The sequence below is a fragment of the Hypanus sabinus genome, chromosome 6 (assembly GCF_030144855.1).
Source record: "Hypanus sabinus isolate sHypSab1 chromosome 6, sHypSab1.hap1, whole genome shotgun sequence".
NCBI classification, from domain to species: domain Eukaryota; kingdom Metazoa; phylum Chordata; class Chondrichthyes; order Myliobatiformes; family Dasyatidae; genus Hypanus; species Hypanus sabinus.
Genome location: NC_082711.1, coordinates 67,011,668 through 67,029,245, shown reverse-complemented (window position 1 = coordinate 67,029,245; position 17,578 = coordinate 67,011,668). Strand labels below are relative to the sequence as shown.

The following is a 17,578-nucleotide window of genomic DNA, read 5'->3' as shown; positions in this document are numbered from 1 at the left end:
ATGGAGTCTATAAATTACAATAGGAAGTACATATATATGTACAATGACCCTTATATGTAAAATTAAATAAGTAGTGTAAAAAATAGTGAGATAGAGTTCTGGGTTGGTTCATTGTCCATTCAGAAATCTGATGATGAAGAGGAAGCTGTCCCTGATATGTTGAGGCTCTTTTGCCTCCTTCTTAATGACAGCAATGAGAAGAGGGCATGTGCTGGGTGATGGGGTCTTTAGAGGTGCATGCCACCTTTTATGAAGCATTTCTTGTTGAAGATATCATTGATGCTGCGGAGTCTAGTGCCCATGTTGAAGCTGGCTGAGTTAGCAACCTTTTGCAGCTTTTTCCAATCCTGTGCAGCGGCCCATCAATTCCAGATGTGACGCAACCAGTTAGAATGCTCAGCAAGGTACTTCTGTAGAAATCTGATAGTCTTTGGTGGCATATCAAATCTCACCAAACTCCTATTGAAATATAGCCACTATCACGACTTCTTTCTAACTATATCAATATGTTGGGCCCTGGATAGATCTTCAACAATGTTGAAAAATGCAGAAACTTGAAACTGCTCACTCTTTTCACTAAGGGTCCCTCAATGAGGACTGGGGATTTCCGCATTCTGAAGTCCACAATCAATTCCTTAGTCTTACTGATGTTGAGTGCAAGGTTATTGGTGCAACACCACACAATTTGCTGATCTATCTCACTGCTGTACACTCCTTCATCAACATCTGAGATTCTGCCAACAATTGTGTCATCAGCAAATTCATAGATGGCATTTGAACTGTGCCTAAAAACACAATAAATAGGCATAGAGTGAGTAGAGCAGTGGGCTAAGCGTGCGTCTTTGAGGGATATCTGTGTCGAATGTCAGTGAGGAGATGTAATTTCCAATCCAAAATGACTGTGGTGTCACGACGAGACTAGGAGACCATTTTGCTGAACACCTATGCTCTGTCCGCCAGAGAAAGCAGGATCTCCCAGTGGCCACACATTTTAATTCCATGTCCCATTCCCATTCTGATATGTCCTCTACTGTCAAGATGAAGCCACACTCAGTTTGGAGGAACAACACCTTATATTCTGTCTGGGTAGCCTCCAACCTGATGGCATGAACATTGATTTCTCTAACTTCTGTTAATGCCCCCCCTCTCCTTCATAACCCATCCCTGATTTAGCTATTTATTTATTTATTCATTCATTCATTCATTCATTCATTCATTCATTCATTCATTCATTCATTCATCCATCCATCCATCTATTTATTTATTATTTTCCCCTTTTTTCTTCTTTTCTCTCTGTCTTTTTTTCTCTGTCCCTCTCACAATCACTCCTTGCCTGTTCTTCATCTTCCTCTGGTGCTCTCCTCTCCATTTCTTTCTCCCTCAGCCTATCTTTTCATGATCCTCTCCCTTCTCTAGCTGTGCACCCCTTTTGCCAATCAACTTTCCAGCTCTTAGCTTCATCCCTCCCCTCCTGTCTTCTCCTATCATTTCAAATCTCCCCCTCCCACTTTAAAATGTCTTACTATCTCTTGTTTCAGTTAGTCCTGACGAAGGGTCTCGGCCCAAAAAGTCGACTGTACTTCTCCCTATAGATGCTGCCTGGCCAGCTGTGTTCCAGCAGCATTTTGTGTGCGTTGCTTGAATTTCCAGTATCTGCAGATTTCCTTGTGTTTGTGAGGAAGTGAAGAATCCCGTTTCAGAGGAAGATATAGACGCCTCGACTTTGGAGCTTGTTGATTAGTAATGAAGGATGATGATGTTGAATGCTGACCTGTAATCATCAATAATGTAAGCCCAACATAGGCATTTCTGTTGCCCAGGTGGTCCAAAGCCATGGGGAGAGCCAGTGGGTAGATAATATGCTTTAGTGTGGTTAGTCAAGAGTTAAACATAGGTAATAATTGCTCTGTTTCTCCTTTCGCATGCAGTGTGAGGGTGAATATCTGAAATGCCTGAGGGGTTTCACACTGGTGCCTTAAGTGCGAATATTAGGTAGCCCTTCCTGTGAACCCGGTTCAATCCTGACCTCTGGTATCATAGAGCACAGAAGACAGAACAAAGAATAGTACAGCTCAGCAACAGGCACTTCAACCCACCATGATACTAATCCAGGCATGGGCAAACTACGGCCCGGGGGCCATATGCGGCCCGTTAAGCTTTTTAATCCGGCCCGCAGAACTTGATGAAATTATATTAATAAACCTTGTTAACGTTTTTTTCCCCGCAATTCTGGCATTTTCCCAATAGATGCCGCACTCTATATACATTGACCTTTGTTGAGGTGCAGCGTATTACTCCACATTTGCGCTTTACTCTTTGTTCGGCTCGACCTATTTGTGTGAACAGGCGTTCAGCCTCATGAACATCAACAAAGCCAGCCACAGATCCAAGTTAACTGACCAACACCTCAGATCCATCCTGAGGATCGCCACAACAAAACTAAATTCAGACTTTGATTCGCTGGCTAAAAAGGGAGACCAACAACACTGTTCCCACTGAAATTAAAAATAAGTTTCTTCGTTGTGTTATGTAAAAAATGCATTTGAAAATATTTTTTTCAATAAGCCTTACATGTTACATGTCATTTCTGTTAAGTGATGGACATGAGTAGTGCGCAGGTGCACGTACGTTCTCAAAATAAAAAAATGCGCTCCAGATCAAATAACGCGCTCCGCATACTGGCGCGCTGTCACTGTTCTGTCCTTGTGCTGGTCGTTGTTGAGTTTTGGCACAGGGGACAATTGAATAAGAAGGAGCAGGACAAGTAAACCTGCATCTCCTACCGTTTTTGAAATAAAGACAGTCAGGAGGAGAGTGATGATGATAATATCTTCAAGGATAACAGAATTTTCAGTGCTTTAAAATAATAACTGTTACTATTAAAAAAAGCTGTATTTTATTCATTTAATTTTCAGTGTTTTAAAAGTCATTTCAATAAATAGCTAAATACAATGGGACTTCAAAGACAGATATTTTGTTGTAATGCATTTGTTCATTTTCAATTGAAATTAAAGCACATGTTTTCTACATATCCCATGATATTTTATTTTCTCTTATGAGGTGTATTACCAAAACACTCTGTCCATCTGCTCCTAGTCCGGCCCCCTGTCAAATTTTAGAACCCTTTGTAGCCCACAAGTCAAAAAGTTTGCCCACCCCTGTACTAATCTAACTAATCCCTTCTACCTGCACATGGTTCGTACCCCTTCGTGTTTCTGCCTTTATGCTTCTTGTGTAATCTGTTTTATGTTCTCACTGTAAATGTAAGGGTTTGTTTCAGGTTTTCTCTTTTCCTGCCACATCCTAAAACATGCAGGTTGTCATAGACAAAGAGATGTCAGGTTGATGATCCGGATGAAGAGTCTCGATATAAAAGATCGACTATCCATTTCCTCCGTAGATGAGTTCTTCCTGCTTTTCATCTGTTGCTCCAGGTTGATAGGTAAAGTGACCATTAGGTGACCATTATTTGTAGATGGGTGGTGGAATCTAGAGGGAAATTATGGAAATATAGGTACAGGGAATATTAGTGGGGGCAGGATTGTTCTGTAAGATGACATTGATGTAATGGGCTAGAATAACCTCCTTATATTGTCAGAAAATATGGAAAGAACATGGAAGTACATCAGAAATAGAGAAAAAAGTGAATTCCTGTAGATGTAGGATTAAATAGCTCCTCCGGATGGCTGAGATTTACTCAGACAGAAGGTCAGGAATTGTACCCTAAATTTGTATTGGGCCTTGTTGTAACAGTGCAGGAATACACAGATAGGATTGAACTGTTCTGTGGACAGAACAGAAGTGCTTGGCCAAGTGAATATCCGTTCTGCAAATGGTTTCTTCACTCAAAAGGAGATTGCCTTATCCACATGGAATGAAAACTCCATGTGTAAGTGTATGTGGAATGCTGCTCCAACTGTGAAGAATTGCTCTGTCCCTAAATGGTGGGAATGAAAGAAATGAGAGGACAATGGTTGTGCCTCCCACAGTGCACGGAGAAGTGCCATGAGGTAGGGGACAGAAGAGTAGATCAGGGAGATGTGAAGAGTCTGGATCCATCCAAATGTTGAAATGAAATGACGGTAGTCTTGTCATATTATAGATGTTCTCTTTGTCCCAACCATTTCTTTATCTACTTGCTTTGATTCCAACCTGGAATGTTGCCTCTTTTCCCTTATACATGATGCCTGAGCTACTGAGCAATCTTAGTGTTAGTTGATTTATTTACTCATGGAGATGAGTATCTAGACAGCTGGCTGCTAGTTGTATGGATGAGACTGGGTGACAGTGACATACAGATTTCTTTGGCCTCTGCCTGCAAGGTGTTGAACTCACTGTGGTACGTGGCCATGGCTGAAATGATTCATCACCATCTTGCTGCTACGAGTGATTGGCCAGCAGTGGCTATTAAAGTGGTTAGCCTTCCTAGTGTATATCCATCTACCGGATAAACTCATTGAGCCAAAAGAGAACATGCTTTCTGCATTATAATTAACTTCTCTACTTTTGCACATGAATTATTTACCAATGAATAAATGAAAAAATTATGAGAAATATACAGATCTTCACAATAAGATATTGAAGGCAATGTTTAAGAGCATGTTTCTGTCCCAAAAGAAGTATCTGCCTGTAGTTGTGTAAAGTTGTCACTGGACCGACAATCATTTTATATGTTTACTGACTATATGATGTGATTATTCAATAAAAATCAAAGGCAATGTGGAAATTAATTGGAGTATGGTAACAAATTAGGAACAAGGACTCAAGTAGTTGTGCAATTCAGAATCAGAATCAGAATCAGAATCAGGTTTAATATCACTGGCATGTCATGAAATTTGTTAAGTTAGCAGCAGCAGTACAATGCAATACATAATAATATATAAAGAAAGCAGAATTCCTGTAAGTATACATATGTATATCAAATAGGTAAATTAAATAAATAGTACAAAAACAGAAATAAAAATTAAGTCAGGTGGTGTTCATGGGCTCAATGTCCATTCAGAAATCAGATGACAGAGGGGAAGACGCTGTTTCTGAATTGCTGAATGTGTGCCCCCAGGCTTTTGTACCTCCTTCCTGAATGTAACAATGAGAAGAGGGTGTGTCCTGGGTGGTGGGGAAGGGTGCCGCCTTTTTGAGACACCTCTCCTTTAAAATAGCTTGGATACTACGGAAGCTCGTGCCCATCATGGTGCTGACTAATTTTACCACTCTCTGCAGCTAACAATGATTCTGTGCAAAAGCCTCCTCATACCAGACAGTGATGCAGCCAGTCAGAATGGTCTTCTCGGTAAATCTGTTGAAATTTTTGAATATTTTAGGTGACATTTCAAATCTCCACACAGCTTTAGACCACCTAGACAACACAAACACTTACATCAGGATGCTGTTCACTGACTATAGCTCAGCATTTAATACCATCATTCCCACAATCCTGATTGAGAAGTTGCAGAACCTGGGCCTCTGTACCTCCCTCTGCAATTAGATGCTCGACTTCCTAACCAGAAGACCACAGTCTGTGCAGATTGGTGACAATATATCCTCCTTGCTAACAATCAACACTGGTGTACCTCAGGGGTGTGTGCTTAACCCACTGCTATATTCTCTGTATACACATGACTGTGTGGCTAGGCATAGCTCAAATACCATCTATAAATTTGCTGACAATACAACCATTGTTGGTAGAATCTCAGGTGGTGATGAGAAGGTGTACAGGAGTGAGATATGCCAACTAGTGGAGTGGTGCTGGAGCAACAACCTGGCACTCAACATCAATAAGATGAAAGAGCTGACTGTGGACTTCAGGAAGGGTAAGACGGAGGAACACATACCAATCCTCATAGAGGGATCAGAAGTGGAGAGAGTGAGCAGTTTCAAGTTCCTGGGCATCAAGATCTCTGAGAATCTGACCTGGTCCCAACATACTGATGTAGTCATAAAGAAGGCAAGACAGTGGCTATACTTTATTAGGAGCTTGAAGAGATTTGGCATGTCAACATATACACTCAAGAACTTCTATAGTTGTACCGTGGAGAACATTCTGACAGGCTGCATCACTGTCTAGTATGGAGAGGCTACTGCACAGGACTGAATGAAGCTGCAGAGGGTTGTAAATCTAGTCAGCTCCATCTTGGGTACTAGCCTACCAAATACCCAGGACATCTTCAGGGAGCAGTGTCTCAGAAAGGCAGCATCCATTATTAAGGACCTCCAGCACCCAGGGCCATGTCCTTTCCTCACTGTTACCATCAGGTAGGAGGTACGGAAGCAGGAGATACACACTCAGTGATTCAACAACAACTTCTTACCTCTGCCATCCGATTCCTAAATGGACATTGAAGCTTTGGACACTACCTCACTTTTTTAATATACAGTATTTCTGTTTTTGCACATTAAAAAAAAATCTATTCAATATATGTAATGGATTTACTTGTTTATTTATTATGTTTTATGACACAAAGCTGGGTGGCAGTGTGAAATGTCAGGAGGATGTTATGAGAATGCATGGTGACTTGGACAGGTTGGGTGAGTGGGCAGATGTATGGCAGATGCAGTTTAATGTGGATAAATGTGAGGTTATCCACTTTGGTGGCAAGAACAGGGAGGAACGAGGAACAAGGAATTATAACGAGGAATTGAGTATAGGAGTAAAGAGGTCCTTCTGCAGCTGTACAGGATCCTGGTGAGACCCCACCTGGAGTATTGTGTGCAGTTTTGGTCTCCAAATTTGAGGAAGGACATTCTTGCTATTGAGGGAGTGCAGTGTAGGTTCACAAGGTTAATTCCCGGAATGGCGGGACTGTCATATGTTGAAAGATTGGAGCGACTGGGCTTGTGTACACTGGAATTTAGAAGGATAAGAGGGGATCTGATTGAAACATATAAGATTATTAAGGGATTGGACACACTGGAGGCAGGAAGCATGTTCCTGCTGAAGGGTGAGTCCAGAACTAGAGGCCACAGTTTAAGAATAAGGGGTAGGCCATTTAGAACAGAGATGCGGAAAAACTTTTTCACCCAGAGAGTGGTGGATATGTGGAATGCTCTGCCCCAGAAGGCAGTGGAGGCCAAGTCTCTGGATGCATTCCAGGAAGAGTTAGATAGAGCTCTTATAGATAGCGGGGTCAAGGGATATGGGGAGAGGGCAGGAATGGGGTACTGATCATGTATGATCAGCCATGATCACAGTGAATGGCGGTGCTGGCTAGAAGGGCCAAATGGCCTACTCCTGTACCTACTGTCAATTGTCTATTGTTTTATTTTATTTATTATTTTTATTTTTTTCTCTCTCTGATAGATTATGTATTGCATTGAACTGCTCTGCTAAGTTAATAAATATCACGTCACATGCCAGTGATAATAAACCTGATTCTGATTCTGATGCTGATCTCCTCAAACTTCTAATAAAATATAGCCACTGTCTTGCTTTCTTTATAGCTGCATTGATATTTTGGGACCAGATTAGGTCCACAGAGATATTAACATCCAGTAACTTGATTTAATTAAATAGATCTATTGATATGAAATGCCGTTTCTCCACTGAAAGGTTAACATCTTTTGGATGTGCTACTAAACCAAGGTCACAGCTTCCCTCTCAGCAAAGCACAGCTATTAGGGTCTTAGCCAATGAAAACCCTGAGCAATTTTGGGTGTTGTATTGTAATTGGATTAAACACACCAGTGTAGACCACTCATACTCAATCATGACTGAGATACACTTAAAACCTTGGGATAAATAGATTGGAAGTGGAGTGCACAGGCATAGAAACAAACATCTCACTTATCCAATGCTGCCTTTGAGTTTGGGGACACTCCTAAGAAATATAGTCACTCTGACTGAATAATCTACACAAATCTTCTTCATCAATTCACTTCCGAAGTGCAGCTCATTTAAACACATTGGTATCTGCCCTAATGAACTCCCTTGAATTGCACAATAGGACAGCTTCCTTCTGTTAAAGTTTGGTTTCCTTTCTTACTGGATTTCCTGTGAAGGAACCAGACAGGGCAAGTAACTGGTGTGGGAGCACTTTGGATTTAGTAACTATAATTTTATTAATTTTAAAGTAGTGATAGAAAAGGATAAGATGGGCTCACAGGTTAGGGTCCTCAACTTGAGCAGGGCTAACTTTGGGAGAATTAGACAGGATCTAGCAGACGTCAGTGGAATCAGCCAGTTTGAACAACCTATTTCTGTTAGGGTGAAGAGTAAACCTTGTAAGTTTATGGAACTTTGGCTGATGAGAGACACTGAGGCTCTGGTCAAGCAAAAGAAAATTTTTGAGGAAATTGGGATTGAGTGAACTCCTAATGACTATAAAATGATGAGAAATGCTCTTAAGAGGGAAATGAGGAGTTCAAAGAGAGGGTATGGGATGGATCCTGCAAGTAAGATTGAGGGAATTCCTTAAGGAGGCTGATATCAGAACATTATTGAAGAAGGTGAATTCTTGCAAAGCATCAGGCATGGATAGTGTATCTGGCAGGGCACTGAAAATCTGTCTTGATCAACTGGCTGGAGTATTCCAGAACATTATTAGCCTCTTACTGCTGTAGTTAGAAGTTCCCAGCTGCTTCAAAAGGGCAGCAATCATACCGTGCTTAAGAAGAGGAGGTGTATTGGAGGGGTCGTGACTGTCACGTGCCCATTACCTGGATGAAAGACACACCATCTGCCAATCTAGGTTTGACCCCTCCTCACCTATCAATGCACACCTAACCATTGGCCCCTTTAATTAGCCTTGTACTTGGCCTTTGTAATCAGCTTAACCCGGCTGGCACCGAGCCATTGGCTTCCCTGTGAATTACCTGGGCTGGACTCATCAGCCCTGCTGCACTATAAAGGAAGCCACATGTGCTTGACCCATTCTCTTTTTTGCTATCTCCAAGAGACCACCCTGCTGTTGGTGAATTGTGCATTGAATAGGGTTGGGAGTCTGAATAGAGTCCCTAAGCAGAAGGGCCATGCCTGGACAAAGTCGGGGGGGGGGGGGGGGCGGGTACCGTATTGACTTTTCCCTTGGTTGTATGTGTTTGTGTGTGCGCGTACTTTGTTCCTACGTGATTTTCCCATGCTCGTTATTAATTGTCCGTGTATGTTTTATTGCTGATCCAACTACTGTAAATTGTACGCACGTGTGTGTGTTCTTCCTGTTGCCATTTTCCCACATTTGCCTTCTGTAAATAAAATCCTTTACTACCAAGGCTGCTTGTCCAGAGTCCTTGTCCGTGAGACCTATTGAATCTGTTTCCTCACTCACAACAGGAGGGTGTGCTCTTTCAACCCAGTTGCACTCACATCTACAATGATGAAGCTTTGAATTAACTTCTAGCTGAGCAAGGACCTGGACCCACTGAGATTTGGCTATCGCCACAACAGGTCTATTGTAGACAGAAACTCACTGGCTCTGTGCTCGACCTTGGAGCACCAGGACAGTGGCAAAACATAATGTTAGGCTGCTGTTTATTGATTACAGCTTGACGTTCAACACCATCAACCCCTCAAGTCTAATCAATAAGCTTCAAAACCTGGTCCTCAGTACCTCCCTCTGCATCTGGATCCTCAATTTCCTGACTGGGACTCCACAGTCAATATGGATAAATAATAAGATCTTTCACCGATGATCAACACAAGCACACCTCAAGCCTACTGATATGTTGTCTTTACATTCATGACTATGTGGCTAGACACAGCTCAAACATTGTCTATATATTTACTGATGACAGAACTGTTATAGGCAGAATCTCAGATGGTGGCAAGAAGGTGTACAGGAGTCAGGTAGATTGGTTGTTTGAGTGGTGCCTCAAAAACAAACTTGTATGCAATATCAGCAAGAACAAGGAATTGATTGTGGATCAGGAAGGGGAAATCTGAAGAACACGCACTGGTCCTCCTTGAAGAGTAAACAGTGGAAAAATTGAGCAGCTTTAATTTCCTGGGTGTCAACATCCCTGAGGATCTAACTTGGGTCCACAAATTGATGCAATCATGAAGAAAGCATGGCATCAACTGCTTAATAAGTTTGAGGAGATTTGGTATGTCATCAAAGACTCTAGCAAATTTCTACTGATGAATGAATCAGATCATTCTGACTGTTCCTGTATACTTTTTTCATTTTCTATCACACTGTACGTTTCCTTGATTTGTTTACCTTCTCAAATGCAGAAATTCATAGCTCTCTACAATGTTCAATATAAATTTATCATCAAAATACATATACAGTATGTCACCATATACAACCCTGAGATTCATTTTTTTGTGGGCAATCACAAATCCAAGAACTCAAAAGTATCTATGAAAGACTGCACCCAACAGGATGTGAAAACAATCACCGTGCAAAAGACAATGAAATACAAATACAAAAGAAAAAAAAAGCAATGATTTCAAGGACATGAGATGAAAAATCCTTGAATGTAAGTCCACAGTTGTGGGAATAGTTCAGTGATGGGGCAAGCGAAGTTGAGTGAAGCTATGCCCTTTGGTTCAAGTGCCCGATGATTGATTGGTAATAACTGTTCCTGAACCTGGAGGCATTCAATACATTGAGTGCATTTTTTAATATCTGCCTTTGGAGGTATGTAAACTGTGTTTAGGATCATGGTAAGTAGAATGGTTAAAACTTAGTCATCAGATATTCCAGCTCAATTTGATTTGCCATCTTTGTAGCCACCTCCTGGATCTATTAATATGTTCTTGCAGTTCATTTCTTTCTGCATCACTACCAAACATTTAGCAGTGGAGGCTGTTTATCGTATGAATATGCAGGGAATGGAGAGATGGAGGGGGAGAGCATGCCTTATGAGCAGCAAGGTCTATTCTTTTTGAAAGGAAGGAGGATGAAAGATGACTTACTAGAAACGTACAAGATCATAAGAGGCATGAGAGTGGATAGCCGGTGACTTTTTCCCAAAGAAATGGCTAATACAAGAAGGCATAATTTTTAGATGATTGGAGGAAATTATCAGTGACATATCAGAGTAGGTTCTTTACACTGTATTAGTTGCGTGCAGTGCACTGCCAATGGGGTGAACTACGTGTGCCTGTTTGGACACACCCCCTGCTGACTGCTCCTGTGCCTCCTCCCAAAGGCCCCTGTATAAAGGCGATCTGAGGCCTATGCTCGGCCTCAGTCTCCAGGACGTAGTATGATGGTCACTCACTTCTGGTTCCTTCTTCCAGTCAATAAAAGCCGATATCTCGCCTTACGTCTCAGAGTGAGTTATTGATGGTGCATCAGCCAGGGATGGGGGTAGAGACAGATACATTAAGAATATTTCAACAATCTTGTAGATAGGCACATGGATGAAAGAGAAATGGAGGCTATGTGGGTGGGAATGGTTGCATTGTTCTTAAGAGTCGGTTAAGTGTCAGCACATTATCATGGGCCAAAGGGCTTGTACTGTGCTGTACTCTTCTATATTCTATGCTCCATGTAAAACATTTAAACCTCAAATGATTCTTTAAATGAAAGGAAAAGCCATTGCTATGGCATACAGATGCTCCATGTTATCAAAAACTTTTATAAATTGGAAGTATTTGGTTTGCTTACAATCAGTATAATTCAATCACAGATCAAGCAAACTATGTTGTTTTAAATATGCAGTATATTGTGATCTTGCAAATGAAAACAAAGTGCCTACAATTTCTACAGGGTTTCTTCAGAAGAATTCCTGGGAAATAATGTCAATGGCTAAAAGCAGCTACTTAAGTAATTTCTCTGAAGATAAGATGATCCACTGGTAAAGTTAGAACAGAATATGTGAAAATCCCTTTGAAATTTAATGCTTATATATTTGATTTAAGATTTATTTTATTATCTGTTATTAAGGTTTATTTTTATTATTTTAAAATATTTTTCATTCATTAACAGGATGACCACCTCCTTTTAGACTGCTTGTGCTAATGTATTTTTTATTCTTTCTACTTCTAATATTTATTTATCTGTTCACTTGTAATGCTGCTGTGACACTGTAATTTCCTTAAAGTATCTATCTATCTATTCAATGAATTATATTTTAAGAAAGTAAAAAAATGTTCAAACTGAAGAAACATCAGTTTTAAAGTAAAGCATAAAACATAAAATCACAAATATAAAAGAACTTAATATATTTAGCAAAAGAGAAAAACAAATAAAATATGTGCACTCAAAAACAGTTGTTTTGGCTGTCTTCTTGTAGTTGTTTAAGAATGATCATGTTGATACAGAACATATAAGGTTGACAAATTGTAATAGTTCATATGTAAATAAGATCTAATTAAAATTCATCTATACATGATCTCAATCATGAAATAGTTCAAAATCTCCATAGGTCTTAGTGGATGTGTTGATTTGGTAATAAACATAAATTGGAGGTACAATTGGATCAGATTTAAATAATTTAATTTCATGCTGTCTCTAATACTCTGACATTGTTACAATTTTATTTATGTTATCTGTATGAGAAATCTCTTTAGGTTTCAAGAAAACCCCTTTTGTTTCTCTCTTTTTATTCTGTAATATAAGTAGAAAAATAAGAATTGATACAGTTAAATCTCAGCTTCCCAATGCAAGCCAGATATTAATCAAATTACAAAAGTCCAAAGTTCAAAGTAAATTTATTATCAATGTACACATATGTCACTAGATACAACCCTGAGATTTGTTTTCTTGCAGGCATGCACAGTAAATCTAAGAATCTGAAAGAAGATTGCGCCAGCAAAAATGCTTATCAGCGGCAACATTCTCCAGATGGTCCACAAAGCTGTTCCTTTCACTTCTCCTAAATCTTCTTTTTCTTTCAGAAGTGGTTCTGCTAATGTTGGAGCCTGTGATCTACATTTCGGTGATATGTTTTCAGGACAATTGAGCAATGTGGTACTTTATGTCTCTGAAGATGTCCTGTGAGGTATGCGGCCTGGAGACGGGGTGCAAGCCCATGATCAACTCCATTTCTCACCGATCTCGCTGATTAAAGCATCGAGGCAGGTGAGTGTTTTGCTCGCTGCTGCTGGAGGAAGGTGTCTACACGTGATGGTCTCTCTCTCCCTCTTGGTCACTGCTCCTGAAGGAAGTTACCTGTGCTCAAACAGCCTCTCTCTCTCTCTCTCGATACTGTTGGAGGGTGTTTCCGAGGTTCTGGGTCTGTTTAGGGTGTGTGGATTTGACTAATAACCACTGAGCTGAAATGAGTATGGACCCTATGGATTTTGTGTTTTATTTTCTGTGTTTTTGATTGTTCTTTCTTCTTGCTGTTTGTGTAATTTGTTTTATGTGCTGCGGGTGGGGGGGGAGGGTGTTGATGTTCTTGCTGCTGTTAACATGAGGGGGGGGGTTGATTTTTTTGTGCGGGGGTTTGATGATTTTCCTTGAACAGGTTCCATGGTTTTCTTTGTTTCGTGGGTGTCTGAGGAGAAGATGAATCTTGAGGTTACATAATGCATACATCCTTTGATAATAAATGTACTTTGAATCAATGAAAGGCTGCATCCAACAGGGCAGGAAAACAGCCAATGTGCAAAAGACAACAACAAATAAAAAAAGAAAAAAAAAACAATAAATATCAAGAACATGAGATGAGAAGTCCTTGAAAGTGAGTCCATAGTTTGTGGAAGCAGTTCAGTGCTGGGCAAGTGAAGTTGAGTGAAGTTATCCTCTCTGATTCAAGAGTCTAATGGTTGAGGAATAATAACTGTTCCTGAACCTGGTGGTTTGAGTACTGAAGCTCTTGAATCTCCTTCCTGATGGCAGCAGGGAGGAGAGAGCATGGCCTGGGCGATGAGGGTCCTAGATGCGACTTTCCCACGATAGCACTCCGTGTAGATGTGCTAGGTGGTAGGGAGGGCATTAACTGGGATGGACTGGGATGAACTGTTGTTCTGGATAAGACATGCTAATATTGAAAATGATGGAGCAGCAACATGCAGAAGGGTGGTAACATCCTATGTTAAGTGTTAATATCAGATTAGTTCAAGCAATAGAAGCAGCCTACCATTAACCATCTGGGATGGTCTTAATTTCCCCTCATGTCCCGTAGAAGTGCTGGACAGGAAATTAAAGTTTAAATTAAGCTATAGCCAATCTAACAGGTGGCTGTTATCAGCTGGAGAGAGCTGATAACCACACTTCTCATGGTTCAGGCAGCAGCATTGAATTGACTTGCCACGGTAAAAGATCACAGCATGTCGCCTGTCCCTTGCGTTAAGAAGGGAGAGACAAGTTTGGAGTTCATGATGGAAAGCAAGAATTAAGGGATTATGTTGGACTGCGTCAGCAAATAGGTGCCAGGATCAGCATGGCAATTAACTTGCACCCTTACAACATAGTGCAGACTGCAAAGTCATACTGCCTGTAATTTTAATGACTAGCCACAGTTAGATGTGCTGTTATTATACTATTGGATCCCCAAGGTACTTAATTTTGTGATTGACTAACATTAATTAAACAAATATGAACTTAGAGACACATGTTAAAAAGCTATGAAGACAAAAGACACTGCAGATGCTGGAATTTGGAATTAAAAAAACAGAATGCTGGAAGAACTGGGAGTCCTAGGGCAGGGTTTTGACCCACAACAACTTCCACTTTTTGTCTCCAAAATGTTCCTTTGTTTCTGTCTGCTGAGTTCTTGTTTATTGTAAACAGGGTGTCTCAGTGACCATGGATAATTTTTACTTCAAACTAAATTAGCAATAATAAGGTGGAGGATGAATTACTAGAGTGGATATTAATTTATTTTTAGATTGCTATGTTGAGAGTGAACTAGAAACAGGCTATTCAAGACTGAGTCTTTTACAATGAAAAAGGTTGTTAACCTTATAGCACAGTGTCCTTTAAGGAAGTATGACACAATACATCTGGGAAGGAAAGTGAAGTTGTTGAATCTGAAACTGATATCCAAATTTTAAACCAAGGGAACTACATTGGTAAGAGATATGAGCTTATCTATGATAGATTGGGGAGCATTATTAAAAGGTCTAACAGTACGATGGCAATGAGTACGATTGAAGGAATGAGTACAAGGAGCGGTAATGGTTGTACATTTCTTTTCTGTACAAAAAGAAAAGTGATCCAGCAATGGCTTATAAAAGTTAAATAGATAAGGAGGAATCAGACGATGTGGATTACTTGTATCTTCAGTATGCCTCTAATAAAGTTCCAAGTAAGAGATTAGTGTCCAAAATGATCATATTGAAATCTGGCTACTATACTGGAAAGGAGTGGACACGGGGTGACTGATAGGTGAAAGACAGGAAGATTAAAAGTGACTTTTTCAGGATGGCAAGTGGAGATTAATGAGGTACCATAGGGATCAGTAGCTGAATCCTAGCTATTAATAGTGTTATTAAAAACAAAGGCTTGAATGAGGAAGCAAACATGATATTTCTGTTCTCAATGACATAAAACCAGATGAGATAGTCAGTTCTGAGGAGGTTACAAAGAGGCATCAAGGTAATTTTGACAAGTTGTGTGAGTGGACAAGTAAGTGTTACATGAAGTATAGTGTATGAATACGTAAATATGCAGTTATACTTTGGATCAACAGAGAGTCAGAGCATTACCAAATATTGAGAGATTTGGTACTCTGCTGCCCTTGTACATCAATTACTGAAACAAACATGCAGGTGTAACAACATAAGAAACCCTTCAGGTCGAGCAACATCTGTGAGGGGAAGGAACTGTCGATATTTTGGGTCGAAACCCTGCATGCATAAAAAAAGAAAATGGTATATTGACTTTTATTGCACTGAATACAGGTGCAAAGACATTTTGCTATGACTATGCACTATAATGGATCTACTGAGGCCCTCGGCGCCATTGTCTTCAGATTGTCTTTCATTTTCCTCCCAATCATATTGCATTGTGAAAGCAATTGTCACAGAACATGAACATAGAACACAGAACAGTACAGCTCAATACAGCTCCTTTGGCCGATCGTGTTGTTCTGACCTTTTAACCTACTCTCAGATCAATCAACACTACCCTCCCACATTGCCCTCCATTTTCCTTTAATCCATCTTACTATCGCTGCATCTCTTAAATGTCCCTAATTTGCTGTGTCCGCTTCTACCACAACCACTGGCAGCATGTTCCATGCACCTACCACTCTCTGCTGTGTAAAAATGTACGCTGATACCCCCACATACTTTCTTCCAATCATCTTAAAAATTATGACCTCCCATATTAACCATTTCCACCCTGGGAACAAGTTTCCGGCTGTCTACTCTGTCTGTACCTCCTATCACTTTAGACGTCTCTATCATGTCAAAGAGAAAACCCCTTGCTCGCTCAATCTATCCTCATAAAACATGCTCACTAATCTAGCCTCCATTGAGGTAAATCTCCTCTGCATCTTCTCTGAAGTTTCCACATCCTTCCTATAACAAGATGACTAGAATTGAACATTATACTCTAAGTGTGGTCTAACCAGAGTTTTATAGGGTTCCAACATTACCTCATGGCTCTTGAACTAAATACCCTGACTAATGATGGTCAATGCACCATATGCCTTCCTAATTACCATATCAAGTCGCATGACAACTTTCAGTGATCTATAGACATGGATCCCAAGATCCTTCTCTTCCTCAACATTGCAAAGATCTCTGCTACTAACCCTGCATTTTGCCCTCAAGTTTGATCTTCCAGAGTGTATCACTTCACACTTCTCTGGATTGAACTCCATCTGCCACTTCTCAGCCCAGCTCTGCATTCTGTCAATTTCCCATTGCAATCTACAACAATCCTCTGCACCAGCACTTCACCAATCTTCGTGTCATCTGCAGACTTACTAACCCACCCTTTCATTTCCTCAGCCTAGTCATTTATAAAAATCACAAGGAGCAGGGGCCCCAGAACAGATTCCTGTGGAATACCACTGGTCACCAACTTTCAAGCAGGATAAGCTCCATTTACTATCACCCTCTACGTTCTGTGGGAAGCCAATTCTGAATCCAAGCAGACAGGTTTCCCTAGATTCTATGTCTTCTGACTTATTGTAGAGACTACAATGGGGAATCTTCAGAAACTCATGTGGACTATCTGTAATCTGACTATGCTTCTCTAAATGCTTGTAAATCCTATCTCTAAGAATTCTCTCCAATAGTTTGCCCATCAGTGACATAAGACCCACCGGTCTATAATTCTCTGTGTTATCCTTATTATATTTCTTGAACAAAGGAATAACATTTGCCATCTTTAATTTTATGGTATTACTGCAGTGAACAGTGAGGATGCAAGGGTCATTGCCAAAGGTACAGTAACCTTTTCCCTCGCTTCCTGTAATAACCTAGCGTATATCTCGCCTGATCCCAGGGATTTATCTATCCTAAGGTTTTTCAAAAGTTCCAGCACATCATCTTTCTTAACACCAACATGTCCCAGCACATCAGCCTGTTTCACGTTGTCCTCTTGTTTGTCCTGTTGCTCTCACTGCTGAATAATGAAACAATGTATTTATTAAGCATTTCCCCTACCTACTCCATCTCCAGACAAGTATTTCCTCTTTATCCCTGGTTGGACCAGCCCTCACAATAGTCATACTCCTGTTCTTTATGTACCTGTAGAACGCATTGGGAGTTTCCTTTATTCTACTCAACAAGGCC

The 17,578-nt window shown here is 40.5% G+C and overlaps 1 long non-coding RNA gene across 2 annotated transcripts in view; it reads left to right on the top strand.

Annotated features, from left to right (window-relative positions):
- Window positions 1-17,578, top strand: part of LOC132395014 (uncharacterized) — a 183,066-nt gene that overhangs the window by 153,298 nt on the left and 12,190 nt on the right. For both annotated transcript variants that reach the window (XR_009512484.1, XR_009512485.1), the window contains one exon: window positions 12,782-12,965. This is a non-coding gene — a long non-coding RNA (uncharacterized LOC132395014). The remainder of the gene's footprint in view (window positions 1-12,781; window positions 12,966-17,578) is intronic.